Source organism: Pithys albifrons, chromosome 11, assembly GCF_047495875.1.
Source record: "Pithys albifrons albifrons isolate INPA30051 chromosome 11, PitAlb_v1, whole genome shotgun sequence".
Taxonomy (NCBI): Eukaryota; Metazoa; Chordata; class Aves; order Passeriformes; family Thamnophilidae; genus Pithys; species Pithys albifrons.
This window is the reverse complement of record NC_092468.1, coordinates 18,874,191-18,886,621: the sequence shown is the minus strand read 5'-3', so window position 1 is coordinate 18,886,621 and position 12,431 is coordinate 18,874,191. Positions and strand designations below refer to the sequence as shown.

The 12,431-nt window shown below is 44.3% G+C and overlaps 1 long non-coding RNA gene across 4 annotated transcripts in view; it reads left to right on the top strand.

Moving 5' to 3' along the window:
* The window catches only part of LOC139677068 (uncharacterized), a 143,752-nt gene extending 133,054 nt beyond the window's left edge, over positions 1–10,698 (top strand). For 2 of the 4 annotated variants that reach the window (XR_011698768.1, XR_011698767.1), the window contains exon 3: positions 5,285–6,122. This is a non-coding gene — a long non-coding RNA (uncharacterized lncRNA). Of the gene's footprint in view, positions 1–5,284; positions 6,123–6,432; positions 6,920–8,332 lie in introns of those variants that run through there. The other 2 variants (XR_011698770.1, XR_011698769.1) reach the window with 2 other exon arrangements.
* Positions 10,699–12,431: the final 1,733 nt, after the last annotated feature.

Below are 12,431 nucleotides of genomic sequence, written 5' to 3'. Positions count from 1 at the left end.
GGTGTCCAACAGCGGCCGTACCTGGGTTCACCCAGAACATGAAGAAACACCAGATGTGGAGTACAAAACAGTACTTCACCTAATACTGAGTCCCTTTGCTCTCTGGTGGTGCTCACACGTGCCTAAGCTCTGTAAATATCCTAACTTCGACAGGCTGGTTCTGCTGGGTCCAGCCTCCTGCTCGGTTCCCAGGTAGGGGTGTGTGGGAGGGTGCACATGCTGCGTTTGCTATACAGGGCTCTGAGCAAATCCCCTCCCTCCTTAAGACAGTTTACTGTGCTCTCATGTTATGAGTGGTCCAGAAATCTGTCCAAGAGATGGTCGTGATAACAAAGGGAGGGGTAAAGCCAAAGCCATAGGTGTACTGCAATCTGGGCGACTCACTCATTGCCTATAACTGTAAATAAGGTAAGTTCACACGACGATCGAGTAACGAGGGAACAAGAGCCCCATTTTAACCAAGTGGTTATCTCTCCTTAGTGGAGATCAGAGCTCCATCGCTCCTGGCCTCATTGTGCCCCCCTGCTGGAAATGACAGCTTCTTCAGAAATAGCCAACTTGGTTCCTGGATGGGATTTCAGCTCTTTTGCACTACACATGTACCAATTGTCATTTTACAGCTACATCAAAACCTCTAAATTATGTAAGTGTATAAACTCGGTCTCATTAACTTCCCCCTTTTAGATAGCCTCAAGGTTAGTGAGTATCTTACTGTAAGCCAGAGGAGACTTAAATTATATCCAAATCGAGATTAAAACGTGGTGACACTTAGGCACACTCTTGTCTCAGCAACAGAGGTTTTATTTTCCCCTTTAGAGTCTTATAATATTACAAATGCAACAGTTTCCTTATGTCAAATCAAGCTATCTGAAAACGTGTTTCTTGATTCAGCTTACGGGGCCCTTTGTGATGAGGACAGAAACACAGAAATATGGTCAAACACCACAGCCTGACCAAAGAGGAATTTATCGTTCATCTGAGAGAGCTTCCTAATTGGCAGCTAAAGCCCTCCCCTTCCAGAAAGCTTCTGAACATGCTGTGTAAGTTGTTTTCCTCCGCGTGTGTCTGTGTGTGAGGGTAAATCGGGGTGTACAGAGGGACAGGGGGCTGAAGGCAGTGGTTACCCCATGGCTTAGAGCACACCCTGCTCGTGGGTTGGTTTTTCCACACAAGCGACATAAAAATAAACGTTCCAGTGGGAGCCCTGTGCCCACGCGAGCCACCGCTGCCGCCCCAGGGGCACGGCCGAGCGGGGGCTCTGCTCGGGGCTCTCTGTCCCTCGTCTCCCTGTGAGACACCCCGAAAGGGCTACTCTGAGTCCCCCTGGGGATCGCACCCAGCTCCGGGAAGAGGGGCACACGGTCGCGGCGGGAATCGCCCTGCAGAGCCCCCCAAAAATGGATTTGTCGGGAGGGGGTCGTCTTCCCCACTTCTCCAGCCCTTGCAAGAGGGTCAGTGGTTTAACCAGGCGTCACCAGGACTTCGTTTTATCCTCGGCCCACTGAAGCGTGTGGCTTTTAGTGACTGATGGCCGCTGTGGCTGTACGCGGCACAGTTGCTCTCACGGTGCGTGCTCCAGATGGGCACGTCCCGCAGGCTCGGGGCGGGGGGGCAAGGCCGCTTTGCAAAGGCCACCGAGACACTGAGATTTGTTCTGGGTCAAACCTCCCCAAACGCCAAAGTTGGGAAACAACTTTCGCAGCGTTTGTCGGGGAGGGAAGGAGCGGCAGCGGGTGCCGCGGTGCGGGACGCCGGGACTTGGGGCTGCCGGGGTTGTGGACCACCGTGCCTGGGGGCTGTGGCCCCGTCCGCCCCGGCGTTTCGCCCCCGTTCCTCTGCTCAGCTCTTCCTCTCCGAGCTCCAGACGCGCAGACAGCACGTTTCCAAACTTTGAAATGCCAAATCACGTTATTGCTGTGGCAGGAGGCTGCCTTCGTATCTGTGACAGCTGAGTTTTCCCCATCGATTATGTGACACTGCAGTTCATTTACACAGCTCAAAAGCTTAAAGAGACTGGAGGAGCCCCCGGTTTAACCTGAAATCCTAACAGAAAGTGAATCAACTTTCTGGTCAGTGTTTAAACTGATAGATCAGAACTTAATTCGGAGAGACAGAAAGGGAGAGAAACGACAGCACGGATTTATCTTGCCCAGCGTCCTTCGCTGAAACTTTAGAAACTGCGGCGTGGAAAATCCAGGGCCGACATGCTAATGAGAAGCAGCGCGTTAGGTGTCCAGGGGTGTTATATGTTTCAGAACGCAGATTACAGCGCCTAGGTTTTTGTGTGGGTGCGTGAAATAGGTACGTGGCCCGAGGCTGCCCGCGGCTGCCGGGTGTCACCGGGCTCCGGGGCGTCCCTCCCCGCGGGTCCGGGCAGCAGCTGCCGGCCGGGCCGGCGCCTCTCGGGCTCGTCAAGCCGGAGCGCCCCGGCCTCGCCACCGGGCGGCGGGGAGGGCGTGGGGAAGAGATGAGTACTGGGATGGAGGTTGGCATTTTACTCTCTCAAATGGGGACGGGATCGTCCCCCTTATGCTGCCGGGTCCTTCTCTGGTCTTCTTTCAGTGGGGGCTTTCGAGGAGCCAGCCCAGCGCCCGGTCCCTGCCGCTCCCTCCCCCGTCCTCGCCGAGGTTTCATTACTTGCTGTTAGTGCCTGGAAACAATAAAGGATGTGGGACTGGGCTTTTATTGATTATTTGTCACCCTGTATTTGTCAGTTTCAATAACTTTTCCTGAAGTTTTACTTACGGGCACTTGAGCTTTCGGATTAGGCCAGCTCTGCGGATTGCAGCGAGGGGTAATTATCCGCTGGCCTGCTTCCCTGCAGCCGGAGAGAAAAGAGCATTAACGTATAGAATGGGCAGTATCCTGCCTGAGCCCCCCCTAAAGCATTGCCCGGGTGAGAGGCGGGATCCGCCAGGAGCAGCCGCGGCTCTGCCAGCTGCCCCCCGGCCCCCCCGCCGCCGCCAGCCCCGGGGTGCGGCGAGCCCGCGCTCTGCCTCCCGGGGGCCCGGGGCGGGGGGCTCACCCAGAGCCCCGAAGCCCGCCCTTCCCTCGATTTTAGAGGCGAGAGATCAGCCCTCGAGAGACTGTCCTGCTCTCGGAAGGGGGAACCCACGGCGCTGGGGCCCGAACCGGGGTTTTCGGCTGCGGCCAAATCCCCGGGATTCAATTAAAAAGCTGGCTCGCGCCGCTGGCGGGGAGGCGAAGCCGGGGGATTTGTATTATGAAGATCGACTCTTCAAAACTGCCCGCCTGGCAGCCCGGCCGCGCTCCCGCCGGCGGAGGGGACCCGGCTGCCCCGGGCGCCCCGGCCGGAGCCCCGCGGGCGGAGGCAGAGGAACCGCGCTGGGGTCTGCGGTGACCTGTGGAAAGGAGAGGGGGTCGGCCCTGCGTCTCTCGCAGCCTTTGCAGAGAGGGAGTTCAAATCTTCCTCTAGAGAAAAGACCTTATCCCTGGCCTTCTTCCTCTACTTTCCTACGTCTCCCGAGCGATGCCCGCTCCTCCATATGTGCTCCAGCTATACTCATTTGTGAGCATAGGCGAGCTAGCATCAACATTCCCCGGGCTGGCAGGGTGCCTGTCGTGTAGAGTATAGCGTTTGACGTACTGTATCTCATGCCACTGCAAGCTAAGAGACAAGTGAACACAGAGTGCCCAGTTACACGGGATTTAATTACAGCGGAATGCATTCTCCATGCTGATTAGGAGCAAAATCAATCGGGGGCTTATTTGCCACAATGAACCAATAAAAACCCAATTTATTAAAGCAATAATCTCATCCCCAAATGGTCTAAATATTATTGTTTCAATTGCGTAGAGGGAATTCGAACTGAAAATGTTACACAGAGAACATCAGGGAGTCCTATTCCATGAATTCAGTAAGAGTTTCTAACCTCTTTTCAGGAGCTCACTTACTGACTTGGAGATCTTTGAAACAGGGGGCCAGGTTCCCCCATTTTAGGTCCAGGTGTCTGGGTTGCTGCAGTACCTACAGGGCAAGATGCTCTGTAGACTGCAGCTGTCTATGCTGAGGCAAACGTAGTATACAGCTTCCCACTAGGTTTTAAGGATTTCCTGCTTTCCAGTGATTTATATGTGGAATTCCTAGAAGAGGATAGGCCACACAAAAGATCCCCAAGCTATAGACTGAGATAAAAGCCTTGTGATGTTGTTAGAAAAACACCATGAAATGTGCCAAAAACTCTCAAGTAGAGATAATTGAGAAAAGTCTTCCCTCAGGAGGGTGCTGAGCACCAGGACCACACTGGGGTGTGTGAGGAGAATGGAGGGGCTGTAGTGCCCTCTCTCCCACTCTCACACATGAAATTGGTCCCATCTTATGATGGATTTGCAGTTTGCAGGGTGCTTCCCTGGGAAGTCAGTGGGAGGCTGGCGGGTGTGCAGGCGATGCAGTGCTGGTGGGCCAGGTCATGCTGGGAACTGCGGGGTCCACTAGAGCTTAAAGTCTGTGACTCAGGAGATGCTGATTTTGCTTTACAGCTTTCTGTAACTCCAGTCATCTCTGTCCCAAACCGGAGAGGACCTCATTTCCTGCTCAGTGCTCTGCCAACCACAAGGTCTTTTCATAAGGCTGCCAGGGGTGCCTGGCTGCGGGAAGGACAGTCAGTGTTTGTCACCAGGGAATGAGCTGGCATCATTGCTCTAATCTGAGTCAACAACCTGGCTAGCCCTGAGCATGACTTCATAAATCATGGTATCTAATTGAAAAGCACATGCTTACATCTACAGTATTGTTCAAAAAGAATGCAAAAAATAAAATAAGACACAACAAACAGTTTTTTCTTCCCACTAGCCTATTAATCAGTCACCTGATTGTTTCGATTTACATTATTTCATGCAGAGAAAAAAAGAGAAAACATAAAACCACCTTGTATAGCCACAACACAAATGAAAAAATTCATCTCTTAATGAGAGGCTTAGCCTTTTCCTAACACATCCTTAATAATAGGAAAACAATCTTTAAGTGTTTTTAATTTAAATTGTTTTCATGTTTAATTCTAAATGGCTAAATAATATTATCATGTGTCTATGTATCTATTCAACATTGAGGCATATGATATATCAAAGCAATTCAACTATTTTTTGAAAGGAGAAAGAGTCCTGTACTCTGTATTATTATTTATTTTAGTGTTAGTTATGTACACTGGACTGCCTTTTTCTCATTCTTCCAGCAAAAATAAAAAAATAAATCTGGAACAAAAGATCAGTAATGTGCTTTTTGCTTTTTACTCCCAAATCTCCTGCTTTATTTTTTCACCCACAGGGACTGTGTGATCTCCTCCTGTGAGAGCCAACTCAGCAGCTTGGTTCCCTCTGCCATCTCAGCACTGCCAGTGGAGAAGCCCAGGAGGAGCACAGCAGTGGCTGAGCAGCAATTTGAATATTCATATTTAACCCTTCAAACAACAGAAAATACTTCAGAACTATGTATGAGACAAAATGCCTTTAAAGTTTCAACCATTAAACCCCTGTTTAGCTGTATTCCAGAAATGAGCAGTTCATAACAAATGGGGAATACTGATTGACAGTTGGCCATCAGGAGCCCTTAAGTAGGATTTTTCCAGCCGTAATGCAATGTACTCTTCAGTGCTCCCTCTTGCAAGATGCTGTTTCAAGTATAGGAGCATGAAGAAAATTTACATAAAAGCTTTGTGTATAATACATGATTGCTCTGAAATTAAGAAGCATCAGTTTTCTCCTTATTTAAAAATGAAGAGTGCACTTTGTTTTCTTGTTTACTTAGTGTGCTCTGTGTTCCCTTGATGTATTTCAAGTGTTTTCTGTCAGTATCAGGAGACTTTGCTTACCTGCTAAATTTTATGTGTGAAATGATTAGTGTTCAAAGTGCCTGAAAAAAAACACAACTGTAACAATGTCTGACAACTTTTGGGCTTCTTTGCTTTTTCCTCTTAAAAATATTTCACAGTACATTAAATAGGTTATACAGTCTCTTCTTAAGAGACCAAAGAAATGTGTTGCTGCATACTTAATGTTTCATCAAGCAGCTAGTTTTTAAAAGGAAAAAAGACAAATACAGTATGCCATCCTTTCCCTGAACATTTTCTCAGTTTGTTCTCAATTCAATAAGGAGTGGCAATTATTTGGAGAATGATACAGAAAGAAAAATAAATATTATTTGACAATAAACCTCTTAGTGTGTCATTTGTGATCACTGGCAGATAGTAGAAATGCTACTCGTTAAATCCACTGAACATTATTTTTTCAGAAGTTGAAATGTTTTTAGCCAAACTCCTTTCTTGATGTTCACATTGGATATGCTTGTTAGAGTCAGAGCAGCCCAAGGAGAGAAGCAAACAATTAAAACATTTACGTATTTGATTCTTGATAGACATCCCTACGAGGTAGGTTTTAACATTTTTTTTTTCTTCTTAATTTTTTTTTCTTTTTCAGTAAGAAGGATAAGCTTGGAGTGCCCAGTCACCGTGGTAACTGCCAGAAAAATTCTCCTGAAGTTTGAAGAGGTCAGCTAACGGGGTCAACAACTCTGGCCTCTCTCTGAGCTGGGCCTGGCAGGCTCCATCCTGCGGTTGGGGTGTTAGCGCAGGCTGAGCCCTGGGAGGTGGACCATTCCAGCTCTGATATAAATTTTTTGAGTCAGTTCATGGCCTGGACTCTCCAGGTGGCCTCCAAAATCGATTGTGACCTTGTGACCCTGTCTAACGGAGGCATAGCATCCAACCTAAGTAAGGATTTAGCCAGGAACGACAGCTTTCCACTGAGTGTTATTGGGGACAGTACAAACAGTTTGGGAAGCAAGGAGGTAGGTATGAGGAGCAGAGGTCATTAAAAGCATATTAAAAAACTATTTTAAAAATCCTTGTTAGTTGAAAGTTTTTATTTGCAGTAGCCATTCCTTAAGTAAACCCTTCTGGCAACTATTTTTTCCCTCCCTAACAACATTGGATCAAATACTTCCACACACTAATATATGAAAAATCGACACTTTACATATTCCAAACCAAACTAATATTTTATCTACCTCTGGATTTTGATCTTCTAAGTGAAGCTGACTGACATGTGTTAAACTAGATGTCTGTAAAGTATGGGGTTTTTTCCTTAATATCATAAAAACTGTGAGACTGCTTAAAGTGGGTTATTTGTTTTAGGTAGTAATTTCCCTAATATGTGCATTCTTTTTAGATTCAAAAGTTTCTTAATCTGTGTAATTTTTTTTAAATAGGAAATTAAGTAGGATTCAGAATATACCATGGAATGAAAGTGTGAGAGTTTCACAGAGCTTTGCTTTACTGATTTGCAATACAAATAGACAAGCCACAAATTTGGTTATGTGCTTTTGTAGGGAAAAAAAATTGATCATACTAAGATCATATTTATAGAGAATGTGATAATTTTTCCTGTAAGATTTTAGGCAACAAACTATGTAGGGGAGGGAGAAACTGTTGCAGAGTTCTGATTTTATTATCAAATCCAGAAGCTTCTCCTTCTGAGCAAGTGGTTTTGCTCTTGTGTTTAATTCCCACTTCCACAAAACCTCACACATTGCTCAGATGAGTATTTGGTGGTTGCCAGATGAATAAGTGGAACTAAACTGAGAAGCAAAGTCCAGTCTCCCAGTTGGAAAATGCTCTCAAACTGTAAGTGACTTTAATATTGCTCGGAAGGAAGAAAATTGCTTCAGTTTTTGTTCCCAGTCTTAGAAAAATTGTTCAAACTTATCCCAGTAAGAATCTTGCCTAAACACTTCTTGTGCCTAGCAGGAAAGGGCCTGGCTCTGACATTCCTCTTCCCAGTCCCTTCCCTGTTGAGCAGTTCCTCTGAGGTTGGATGGACTGCAAAGATGGGGCTATTAAACATAGTTTAGGAAGAGCATCTGAACTACAGGCTAAATATCATTGTACTGCTGAGAAGTCCCACAGGTTACAGCAAGTTTGTATAACTTTTACTTGCAGTAATACCTTGCTCTGCAGAGAGTCCCCCAAAATCCAGGGATGTCTGTTGGTCAAGGTTCTATCTCTCATAGGGTTGGCCTAATCTGCTCCAGTGGGGTTGTTTGAAAGACGGAAGAAACAAGAATAGGGGCTGAATGGTGCCATAAAACAATTTAGGACACACATCTGCACATGCAGATATCAGTGGTGACACTATTTAATTCTACCCTGAATGCTAATCATAGTTTGTTGTTGTCAGTGGGTTTTAACAGAACTCTATTGGAAACAATTTATTGCCATTAGGAAGGGTGTTGATTCAGGGGAGTGCCTTGTGTGACTGAGATTGGCACGATGAAGCCTACAGCCCTTGGTAAGGAACAGCACATTTTCTTGTTTTTCAGAAAAAGCATTCAAAAATAGGATTGGGAATAGCTGGAAGGCAAATCTTCAGTTGAAGAGTATCTGCGGCATTTTTAACAGTTTTTTTAAAAAATATACCACCTTTGTATTCTCAGCATTCAATGATCAAGTTCTACCTGACAAACAGAGGATGACTTCTGAAACAGATGATACAACTATTCCACTGGAACTTTTGGACCAAAATTACCTCAAATATTCCCCAAAGCATCCAGCTTGGAATGAGGAACTGTTGGCAAAGAGAACAACGAGGAGACCTCAAAAGCTTGAACTTGCTGCAGATTCTTAGTGTTGACTTGTAGATCCTATGGAATTTGTAGTCAGCTGCAAATCTACAGTCCCTTGAAACAGGTCCTGGGCTTGCATGTTTTGTCTCTACAGTGTTCCACTGTTCATCCACATCCAGGGATGTTAGCAGTAGCTGCAGTGGGACAATGGTTCTTCTTTCCCATCAGCGCAATGAAGTGCTCACTAAGCTCCATTTCATTCCTTGGAATACTTTCTGAAGAGTAGTAGTAGTAAAAGGCTCTTTAAGTTTCAACGAGGGATGTAAACAAATGGGCTTAATGCAGTGTTAGAGATAAACAGGCAGAATCACCAAAGTCTGTGGTGGTTCCCAGCCCCTGTCCTATGGATCACTGATAATCCATGAGGCCTATGCAAGTTTGCTGTGGGTGGTCTGTGGAATTGTATTAAATAATACTGTTCATAGTGTTCAATTAAATTTTCTATGAGAAGAATATGTGGCAGTCTACAAGAAAACCTGAAATCTGAGATGAGTCTACTAGCCTGAAATCTGAAAGGATGTTTACTGTACAGGAACATGTCTCAGCCCACGGGCAATGAGGCATTAGAAAGTATTTTGTTGATGTTTTCAAATTAAAGGTACGCCCAGTTAAATGAATTTTTTTATTACTTCTACAAGCAAGCAAAACAAGGAAAAATATCCACTTCAAAATGCAACAAAGTAAATAAGTATAACAAATTGACACTGAAGCCTTGGCCTGGTGTTTGTGTCTAAACCCCCAGTTCTGAGCACTCTGCAGAGAGCCAGAAGCACTGCTCAAGAATGAAGCATGTGGCCACATCCTGGATCAGGGCTGGCAATGATCTGTGTGTTCTGGAGGAAGCAGAGAGAGCAAGGGAGTACTGCAACTTAGAAGTGTGCTGGCAAAAGGTCCTGAATAAATGCCACACTTCCTCCTCCTTTTACTTCTTCCTCTATGCCTTGAGTGTGTGTGGCTGGTATCCAGAGGAAAAGCAAAAGTAACTCTGATGCTTTTTCCTATTTTGGGTGAACTAAGTCAGAGAAGCACTTATGGCAGCCTATGTGGAATGGTTACAATATATGTTTATACTTTAAGAACTGTAGGAAGTTCTTAATCCTTCCCGGCCTATGGCACTCTTGTCTATTGACCTGCTATTGTCTCACCTTTTATAAGGATGTTTCCTCACACTAAGGTTCCAAAAGCAACCAGTCTTTGCCATTGTTCACAGCTGCCTCTGTTTGTGGCTTAATGCACACCTAGTATTCTGTTTGCTTCCACTGATCTCCTATGCAGCAGACTGTACCTACACACTGGCTTAGGTGACATCACTCTCAAAACACTAATTTCTCTGATTCTTTTTTCCCCCTGATTTGTCTGTGCATCTTGATTTTGCATTAACCTCATTTACTACATGTAACATGGTAAAGCACTTGGAACTTTATGCATTTGTTTGGTAATTTCATGTTCAGTTCTTTTTTGATATACTTGCTTATAAAAAAGCTTTTGTGTATTGTTTTCCACCAGGTTAAATCCTTTTTATTAAAAAATTCCCAAATTTCTTACTATATAACAAGAATCAATTCAGCCATGAACAGATAAAATGGAAACACAGATTATTTTAGATGTATAAAATTTAGCTTGAGGTTGGTGGTGCTTTAATTACAGGTTTTGGAGTTTTTGGTGTTGTTGTTGTTGTTGCTATTCATACCAACATGCATTGTTTTCTGTTTTGATTTATGTTCAGTTCAGCCCCCTTCAGAACCTCATCTCTGGCAATCTCAGCAACATGTGGGGGTTTGGAAGCTTCTGCAGACATTCCCATCTTCCCTCACTGCTCCTTCTTCTGCATTGTTACACCAGCTCCACAGCCTGTCACTTCTCAGAATCCCTTTCCACCGTCATCTGCCCCATAGCTCTTCCAGAATCAGATGCTTTTGTCAAAGGTTTTCAAACCAATCTGAAAATAGATACTGAAATAAGGACAGGTGATCTGGTGATGGGGTGATGTTCTCTCACTGCCTTCCTGCCCTGCATAGGCAGAGTACAGACCATCTCCAGAGCTCAGCTCTATGTCCATAAAATAATAACATCTTTGCAAAGTGCTTTTATATCCCTGGAAGTTTTGCTGCAAATTTAAAGCTGCCTGGATTTTGTCAAACCCAACTCTACCCAACACTTCACCTTCTCCACTGCTGCCTTTAGCTGCTGAAGACTTGCTGATGAGCCTTTTAGATCAGGCTTTTGTGTCATGCCTTGCATAAAGTGACATTTGGGCTTTTAAATTACCCTTGTGTTCATAACTTACATAGCAGCACTGATATATTTTTTCCACATATATCATTTCACCGAATAAAAACCCCAACCCTGAACAAACTACAAACAGCCTGATCATGTGTGGTGTGGAGTGCCCAGTAACCTTTTCATTCTCCAGGCAGCACTCAGCTTTATCGTGGTCATTAGTGGGCCAGTACACATTGAAATGTGTGATCTATTCCTTCCTGAACTCCAGTGATGCCTTGCTTAGCAGTTCCTCTCTCTGGTGAGTTGCTCTTGTAATTTCCAGTTATGTAACCCATCTCATTTTGTGAATATGTGAATTTAACAGCTGTCAGTGTCAGCAGCGGCTGGGAGGGGTGTGTGGTATTTTCTTCTTTTTTTTTTTTTTTTTTTGGCATGCTGGCATTACTCATCAGTCTCATGGTAGTTTTGTTTGAAAAATGCTTGTGTTAGAAAAAGTGGATTTATCAGCTCAGCACTGTATGGTGCTAGCATGCAGCTCAACAAAAGACAAGTGCTCATTTCAGTAATGCTTGCAGCATTTCATGGGGCCCCCAAATAGGCTGAACAAGGCTTCTCTGGCAACTAACCCCAAGTACAGTGGGAATCTGTTAAAGTGGCAGTGTCACTGCCTGGAAAAGACATTTGGTTTTCTTCCATCATTTATTGCTGCCTTGTTTGTTTGTTGTTTTTTTTTTTTAATAAAGACTATGAACTGCCTTAGAAATTTCCCTGAATATTGGAGAAAAAAGGAGGTCTAACTGAAAATGTATTCCTAGAAATGATTTTTTTTCCCCATAGTTTCTTGGAATATACATAAAATATCAGTCTGTCCTTCCCAAAGTGGGTCTTTTTTTATGGGGAAAAATAAGATACTGGCAGCTTTTACAAGTAGTTCTACAAAGTCCCTGGTGCTGCAGCCTTTCAGGGAGAACTCATTCTCTGTTCAAATCAGTTTATTTTCAGGATGATTTGCTGCACTTACACTTTCTTTTGTAGCTGTTCTTCCAGAATGCAAATACGACCTGGAGAGTTTTCCATATTTAATTGAATGTGTGAGGTGGTTAAAATCATGTTTTAAAACTGGTATTACATACTGCAAATGTGTAACTTTGTTCACATTTATTTAAAACAAACATATTTTTCAGTATTTATTTATTCTCTCTGTTTACACTACATGCAGATGGTAAAGATAATCCAATGAGTTTCATTTTTTTTCTGAAAATCTGCCTTCTGCATTTTTAGGTCCTCACACACTGACAAGATGCTACAAACACCACATGACAAAGATCAGAGAGAGATACTTAATTGAAGAAATCTTTTTCATTAGCTGGGTTGTAAGTTTTGTAAATGGTTCAATTTCATGAAATGCAAATTCCAGACTAATTGTTCCTCTGCAAACCTTTACGGTCTCTGACCTGCATAGTTAATATACTACCCACTTCTACTCCTGCATCCAACAGAAGTCAGAGCTGGGTAAAACAAGTCTTCACACACCAGTTATATCTATTTTTAACTTTTTTTTTTGCTTGTTTAC